The sequence below is a fragment of the Schistocerca gregaria genome, unplaced genomic scaffold (assembly GCF_023897955.1).
Source record: "Schistocerca gregaria isolate iqSchGreg1 unplaced genomic scaffold, iqSchGreg1.2 ptg000394l, whole genome shotgun sequence".
Lineage (NCBI taxonomy): Eukaryota > Metazoa > Arthropoda > Insecta > Orthoptera > Acrididae > Schistocerca > Schistocerca gregaria.
The window spans coordinates 184782-193114 of NW_026061833.1; the positions used below are offsets into that span (position 1 = coordinate 184782).

The 8333-nt window shown below is 44.1% G+C and overlaps 1 non-coding gene across 1 annotated transcript; it reads right to left on the reverse strand.

Annotated features, from left to right (window-relative positions):
* Nucleotides 1-4039: 4039 nt before the first annotated feature.
* Nucleotides 4040-4114, reverse strand: Trnas-cga (transfer RNA serine (anticodon CGA)). The gene has a single exon. It is a non-coding gene; the product is annotated as a tRNA-Ser (tRNA).
* Nucleotides 4115-8333: the final 4219 nt, after the last annotated feature.

Sequence of the window (8333 nt, forward strand, 5' to 3'; positions counted from 1 at the left end):
CCGCCTCTCCCCAATGTTGGAGCCATATGGGATGCTCCTCGCAACCAGGTCGGGATTTTGACGATGTAACAAATCAATTGAACTGAATATGGTACGACATCCGTCAGGAGGACATCCACCAACTTTATCAATCAAGATCAAGTCGAATAGCTGCTTGCATAAGGGCCAGAGGTAGGCCAACGAGTTATGACTTTCTCCTGAATGAGTCACCCAATTTAGCTGCAATTGTTATCATTTTTTTGCCTTTACACGTACATCACATCTAACGATTTCCTTCACACTGGTATAATTTCTTGGTGGTACGGTTTAGAGTGTAAATATGCAGGGTGCATCACAAAGGATCAACCGATTTAAAAAAAAGTAACTATTATGTTATTCGACATATGTGCGTGAATAGCGTACTGCTGGAAAGAGCAAACCCTCGGGCTTCACTCGGTTACCGCTTGGCAGCAGCACAGTCCGTCCATTTCAGTCCTAGTAAAACTGGTGTCGCGACGACAGAAAGCGTTTTGTGTTATGCATTTTGCGCAGTGTGGGCAGTAATAAGTGTTCGGCGTGACTTTCGTACAAGGTACGGTGCTGATCTCCTAAAGTACAGAGCATTAGACGATGGTACAACGATTAAGAGAAACAGAATGTTTGCGGAAAGGCGAATCGCCGGGCCGTCCCCGAGTGCCTGACACAGACGTCGAACGCATCCGCCACAGTTTCACGAGTGGTCCGCAGAAATCCGTTCGCCGTGCAGCTCGAGAGCTCAGCACGCCACCGATGTCCACCTGGCGTCTATGCGTCGACGTTTATGCATCAAATCATATTAAATTCAGCTACTGCGATCTCTTCGTGAGGGTGATAATATCCTGTGAAGTTCCGTAATTTCACTATTGGCAAGATGGAGGATGGCTGTTTTCTCCCACAGTTAGTGTTTAGTGACAAGGGAACATTCCATTTATACGGAGAGGTGAACTGCCATAATGTGACAATATGAGGTACGAGACAACCACATGAAGTTGTACAACATAAAATAGACTCTCATAAATTTAATGTGTTTTGTGCAGTTTAGAGGGAAAAGGTGTATGATTCATTTTTCTTTGCCGAAAACACTGTTACACGAAGCATATATCTCGATATGCTTGAAAACTTTCTTTTCCCACAGTTTGATTCGAACGACTTTATTTACCAATGCGATGGGGCACCGCGGCAGTGGCATCTGGAAGTGTGGGAATTTCTAAATCAAACGATTGCTGAACGATGGATCAGTCACACTGGACTAAATGACTCAGCCTTAGATTACTGGCCTCCAAGGTCACCTTACCCGACTATATGTGATTATATATGTATGGTTTTGTAAGAGACTCTTTATGTACCTACGTTACCAACAGCAATAAATGAACTGAGACATCGCATAATAGCACCTGTGGAAACTGTAACTCCAGACATGCCTGCAGCAGTGTTGGTACAATTTGAACACCGCATTGACACGATCCGTGCATCTCAACGATGCATATTGAACACCAATGAAAAGAATGAAGAAAAACTTTCAGTTTTCGTTCATCAAAAGACGAAATTCATTGTATTCATTGTATATGTTTCTTAGTTCCAGAAATATAGACGGTCCAGATCGGATGATTGTTTTTGATACACCAGGTATAAATAACGCACTTCAAAACCTCCCAATAATTAGGCCACTACCAAGATGGGAGATAACAAGTAGTCACACATGCGTCTTTGCATGTGTTGGATAAAAAGTAGGAGCACAATGGCGTAACATGAAGGATGTGAGTCATTCGGTACGCATACTTTCTGTTGCCTATAGATGGTGGGCTGAAGTAGTAAAGTCAGCAGCACAGGTCGTGTTTGAGTCAGTTGTGGTGTGTACTCTCTCAAAGTTGGAGAGGCTAGCTCAAGTGCCTTAATAGTATGTTTGGGAAACACGAAATACGCGCTTGGGTCCAGACTGGAAGAGCACGTGGTCGGAGCGCGCAACAATCTTTCCTTCCAGCGCTGCATTCCACCAACTTTCACGACAGTGCACGACGCCTAACGACGAGCCCTGTGCAGGAGCACCGCGTACGTGGCAGCGGGACATACTGGGACATCCACCGTATTCATCCGGTAGAGTCCCCCTAATTATGGCCTGATCGCCCAAATCACGCTTACAGCAAATGATAAGACACCATATGGCGGTCCTAGCAAGACATAATCACAGATGGATGCACTGACAGTGTATGACATCTTTCATGTGGGTGTGGAAAGTGATCGAGACGCGAGACGGAAATGTAATAAAGTGAATTTTAGTCAGTGAAGTCTGGCATGAATTATAACTGAACTGCCACTACTTTTCATCCACCTCCATGTATATTACCATACCCGTTTAATTTTACTCATAAAAATTTTTCAGTAATCTTGTATGAAATGTTTTCACAATTTTGGTTTGTTTTCTAGATGTATAGCAATTCGGTAAGAAAGATGGAAGAGTTTGATTTTTACTTACAATACTGCCCTGGCTGCACATCTTTCTGGGTTCGGAACTGATGCCCTTAGCGTGAATTTACTTTGGCTTGCACCACAGCACATTTACTTGACGTAAAATACGACGAAATACAGTTCGATTACCGTCTCGTAACTGTTGGACCTGGTGGCCTACTGGCACAGCGGGTGCCTGCAAATCGAGAATCGCGGGATCGAATCCCAGATGAACCAATAAATTTTTCAATCTGCTTTTAATCCAGCCTTCACCTCTCAATGATATGAGGAGTCGGTAGAAACAACATGTGGTGCGGATTCCACGTTAAACTGCCGATTCCCTTTCCCCGTTTGGACAACTGGTGTATGTTAATGATAAGCAAGTCGCCAAAGTGTCGTCCAATTGAAAGACTTAAACGAGGGCACTGAAATACGCGAAATTTATTAGTATTATTACACTGTCCAGTCGCAGTAATCTGACCACGTGTTAAAATCCCGAATAAACACCTTCTGCAGCACGAGACGCACAGGAATAGAGCCAATGATGTAATGACAGTGATAAGAAGCCATTCCGACTCCAGTACTTTTCCAGCTGCGATAGAATTTTAACGATTGAGGATCCGTGGCACAAACTACTCGATCGACGTGACCTCTCAGATTTCGATTGGGTTTAAAGGCGGAAAATTTGGCGGTGAGGGCAGTACGGTAAATTCCTCCTAGAGCTTTCAGCACCACGCACATACACTGCGAGCTATGTTACACGTGCATCTACGGGTGGATATGGTCCCCAGGGAAAGGTGCGCACTAGGGTTGATCCATTGTGCCTTTCAGAATAACGAGATCACCCAGGGAGCGCTGCGAAAACATTGCCCACACCATAACGCTCCCTCAGGGTTGCAGGGTGTTTGCTTTCAGACGTTACACGCCAATGGAAATCTGTCCGATGGAGCACAAAATGTGGTGAATATGGAGAGGCCACCTGTAGCACTCAGTGGACTTTCAGTTGTGGTTCCGGCTTGCAAATGCAAGCTTTCGACGCCAATGAAGAGCAGTCAGCGTGGGTGCAGGACCAGGTGCCTACTGCGGAAACCCATACGTTGTTGAGGAAACATTGGTGGCAGCCCTCGGTTCGCCTGGGCTGTCAGCTGCATAAAAGTTGCACGCCTGCTCGCTAGCACACACATCTGCAGCTATCGTTCACCTGTGTCGCCTGCTGCCCGTAGTCCAACACACTTGCCTCGGAGCCGGGTTAGAATACCGAGATTTTGTGGCATGTGAGAAGAGTACAGATTTTGCCGTTTCGGAAATGCTTCCACCCTTGGGAAGAAAGCCAACGATTATGCCCTGTTGGACGTCATATAAATCGCCCCTTTTACGCATCATGACAACGACTTCACTGTTTCCAGTCTTCTCCCCCCGCCCCCACACCCATTCATCACCTACTAATGCTATCACCTGGCTCTATGAGTTATTACACGTTGATCTCGAAAATAGAAGTAGGTCATATTAATATGACTGGATCTATTATTATTATTATTATTATTATTATTGAAACTTCCTGGCAGATTAAAAATGGGTGCCGGACCGAGACTCGAACTCGGGACCCTTGCCTTTCGCGGGCAAGTGCTCTACCAACTGAGCTATCCAAGCACGACTCACGCCCTGTCCTCACAGCTTTACCAGTACCTCGTCTCCTACCTTCCAAACTTTACAGAAGCTCTCCTGCTAACCTATTATTGTTATTATTTCGTTGTTGTTCAGTTGTCTAAACGTGTGTGTAGCGTTGCCAGGTTAATTGCGACAGTAAAATTTTCTCTGCCTTTGCTAGCGTTGTCTTTCAAGTTTGCAGGGGCCGGCGCTGTTGGACTGCGACATTACTGTTCCTTCAAAATGTGCCGTTTGTTACTCTAAAACTAACAAGGAGAGCTCCCAGCGGTGGGATCAACTTTTTGAAACCAAATAAACGGTAGTGCAACTTAAGACCCCCCCGCATCAGACCCTGCATCCAGGTGGGCCTCTATTTGAAAGTAAATGGCGGAAAAGATTTCGGAATTTTGCGTGATGCTACATAGCGTGAGGAAAGTCGTATTCCACAGTCTGGTTATGTGTCATAATGGTTACGATAGAAGCTTAACCATGCCTCGTCAGGTGCAGTAAATTTTTTAAAAATCTTTATCGAAATGACTTTGATGTTTATTTTTACTCAATTTATTGGTTTAAATGTAATTTCTTTCGTTCTACTCATTTGTCACATCGTTTTAGTCACCGTATGAACTTTTCCATTTGTTTAATTTTTCTTCATGTCATTCTTCTTCCAATCGGAATTTTTGTGAATGTGTAATTCATTATACCTATCTGTTTGACTATTGAATTACTTCAAAACTCCGATATATTAATTAAAAAACAAAAGACGAAATAATCTATTTACATTGACTGTGCATTAACGTGAAAAACGTATTTTTCTTTACAAGACGTGCCTTTTTTTTTCATGGTAATCGACATACAAATATTTAAAACATAACCTAAATTCTTTGTGCACTATGGAAAGAATAGATGCAGGGTGTTCACTTTCAGGTGCATCCCGCCGTACACGCCAACGTCTGTCTGTCACTTGGAAAGCCCGCTGGTCACCGTGCAGTGGACGCCCAGTCGCAGAACTGGAAATTCCAGCCTTCGTCGCCGACGAACGCCAGTCAGCACAGGTGTGTGGACCAGGCGTCTGCTGTGGAGACCCATACGCAGCATTTTTCGCCGAGCGCTCTTTGAGGAGCCCCTTCGGTTCACGTGCGTGGTCAGTTGCTCAGCAGTTGCACCTTATTCACCTGCAGTCTCCTTTAACTCCTGTCCTATGTGGGCCGTGTGGCAGCACAACGTCCTCAGCGTCGGTCCTGGACAGCGTCATGCACGAAGTGCTTTAAATGTGGCAACACGCCAACATTTTACGAACTCTGCCGTTTGAAAAATGCATCCATCCGTGGCAATGATCAAGTCCTTTTGGATGTCACATAAGTGGTTGAGTTTCCGCATTACAGAAAGAACTGCAGTTTTCTGCATCGCGTCCCCCATCCCCCCCCTCCCCCCCCCCCCCCCCCCCCCAAAGGCTTTACATACCCTACACTGCTACTGCTGCCACCTGCTGTCTGTGAGTGGTTACTGCACATTAACGTCAGACACAGGCGGTGATCACGTTAATGTGACTGGAGCGTGTGGTTAGAAAAAGGAAAGGAAAGGAAAAGAAAACAGAAAGGGGAAAGGATGGTAATCGGTACCAGGTGGTAAGTATACGAATTGCCAGTGCATGAACTCCGAACGAAATAGGAGCAGCGGCAGTTTAAAAATTGTAAATGGTAGATTCACGGCTGAACAGTAAGTTTCTCGCCCAACCTGACGAAACAGATGTGGAGATTGACAAACGAATGCATAACTGCTGGAAAAGTGTCTGCGGAGAGGAGACAGTACCTGTTTTCCGAAGGTTTAAAGAGCAATTTCAAGATTTGCGAGATTACGGTTTAGATTACGTCTTAAATATGCCGAATTATGAGAAAGACTGCACTGTGTAAGGGAAGCTACTGGGATGCCCCATAACCGTGACACTAGTTCAGGGATTCAGTTGCGCGAAGAGATTTTGAAAGTGACTGAAGTTTTTTGGAAACTGATAATTAACCTGTTCTTGAAAAATGAATCCTGGTGATCAGTTACGAAGAAGGGGAGAAAATGTGTAAAAATAAAGCTCTTCTAATGGACGGACATTTCGGAGTTGTTCGAAACAACTGTACACCATTGCATGTTGACACCTGATGCTCGCAAGACTAGTTTTTTACCAGAGGAAAGTCAAAATAATTGCGAAATATTTTTTCTGAACCAAGAAATGTCATAACTGGGTTGTCATTTAAAACTGCAGTGCTAGACTTTGAAATGGCTGCAAATTAAGCTATGAAAACAGTGTTCTCCGAGACATCTATTTCCAGTTGTAATTTTCATTTCAAGCAATGCCTCTGGAAGACATACAAGAACTGGAATTAGTGGAGAAATACAGGGATGAAGAAGTAGATCGATTGTCTTGCCACATCTATGCTGTACAGTACATCTTCCACCGGACTGCCTTGATGATGCACGGATGGCAACAGCGTAGCAAATGCCCAGTGGCGGGAAGATCATGAATTCGTAGACTATATAGTCGCCCAATAAATTTAGACTAACTGAAAACCTCAGCTGCCGACAGGTGTTGTTGATATACCTCGATGATACCGGGCTCAAGTCCCGGTCGGGGCACACATTTTCAGCTGTCCACATCGAGGTATATCAACAAGACCTGTCGGCAGCTGCGGTGTTCAGTTAGTCATCATTTATTCCAGCGAAAAGCTGAACGGTCATCAACAGTAACTGTTCTTTCGAGAACAAGTTACTGCCTTCGTATAGTCAGGCAATAGATGGAAAATCCTAGTACACCAACTGAAATGTGGAACTGGTGACGATAGACAGTCGACCGAAATTACTTCGAAATAAATTCACTCTTAACTTGGCTTCAGTTGCGTTAGGTAACACATCGATACCCTAACAAAACTGTATCAAAGTTATCTGCGTTCAGAGAATTTATTTCGAAGTGATTTCGGGCAGCTATCTACCGTCATCAATTCGATGCACAGGACCATAAATGCTGTCGACGTTTGGCATAACAAACGATTCTCAATAAGGCAAAGGTATCTTAACCTACAATTTCTGATCAATACGCTAAAGGAGGATGCAATAAAATCAATACCCGAAATTAATAAAAATAATCCGCTGGTCAGTCTCTTCAGTGAAAGAGGTAAAAGATACATATGTGTTGAAAAAGAGTTAAAAGATATTTTAAGAATACATAATCACTCGGTGGATTTAAGAAGTTTAAAATTTACGTCATTCCTACGAAAAATTCGTAATATAAGACAGGAAGTAATGTTCTAGAATGGAAAAGGTAAAAAAAAAAAAAATAATTTTTAAAACACGGTTATACACTATGTGGGTTAGAGCCGTGGTCTAGGGGTAGCGTCTTTGATTCATAATCAAAACGTCTTCGTTCCCGGGTTCGATCCCCACCACTTCCTAAATTTTGATAAATAATCAGCCTTGGCGGCCGAAGACTTCCAGCATAAGAAGTCAGCCTCATTCTGCCAACGGCCTTGTCAAAGAGAGCGGAGGAGCGGATAGAGGTTCAGGCCACTCTCTTGTCCTAGGGGTGGGAAATTGCCCCTAAAGGCGGAAGAATCAGCAATGATCAACGACATGAGGATGCAGAAGGCAATGGAAACCACTGTATTAAAGACACGTAACGTGTATTCACAGGGCATGTGGCCTGTAGTTGAAGAAGTGTCATGATGATCTCTCCATTGGCAAAAGATTCCGGAATAGTCCCCCATTCGGATCTCCGGGAGGGGACTGCCAAGGGGGAGTTTACCATGAGAAAAAGATTGAATAATCAACGAAAGGATAATGTTCTACGAGTCGGGGCGTGGAATGTCAGAAGTTTGAACCTGGTAGGGAAACTACAAAATCTGAAAAGGCTCAATCTAGATATAGAAGGGGTCAGTGAAGTGAAGTGGAAGGAAGACAAGGATTTCTGGTCAGATGAGTATCGGGTAATATCAACAGCAGCCGAAAATGTTATAACAGGTGTAGGATTCGTTATGAATAGGAAGGTAGGGCAGAGGGTGTGTTACTGTGAACAGTTCAGTGAGCAGGTTGTTCTAATCAGAATCGACAGCAGACCAACACCGACAACGATAGTTCAGGTATACATGCCGACGTCGCAAGCTGAAGATGAACAGATAGAGAAAGTGTATGAGGATATTGAAAGGGTAATGCAGTATGTAAAGGGGGACGAAAATCTAATA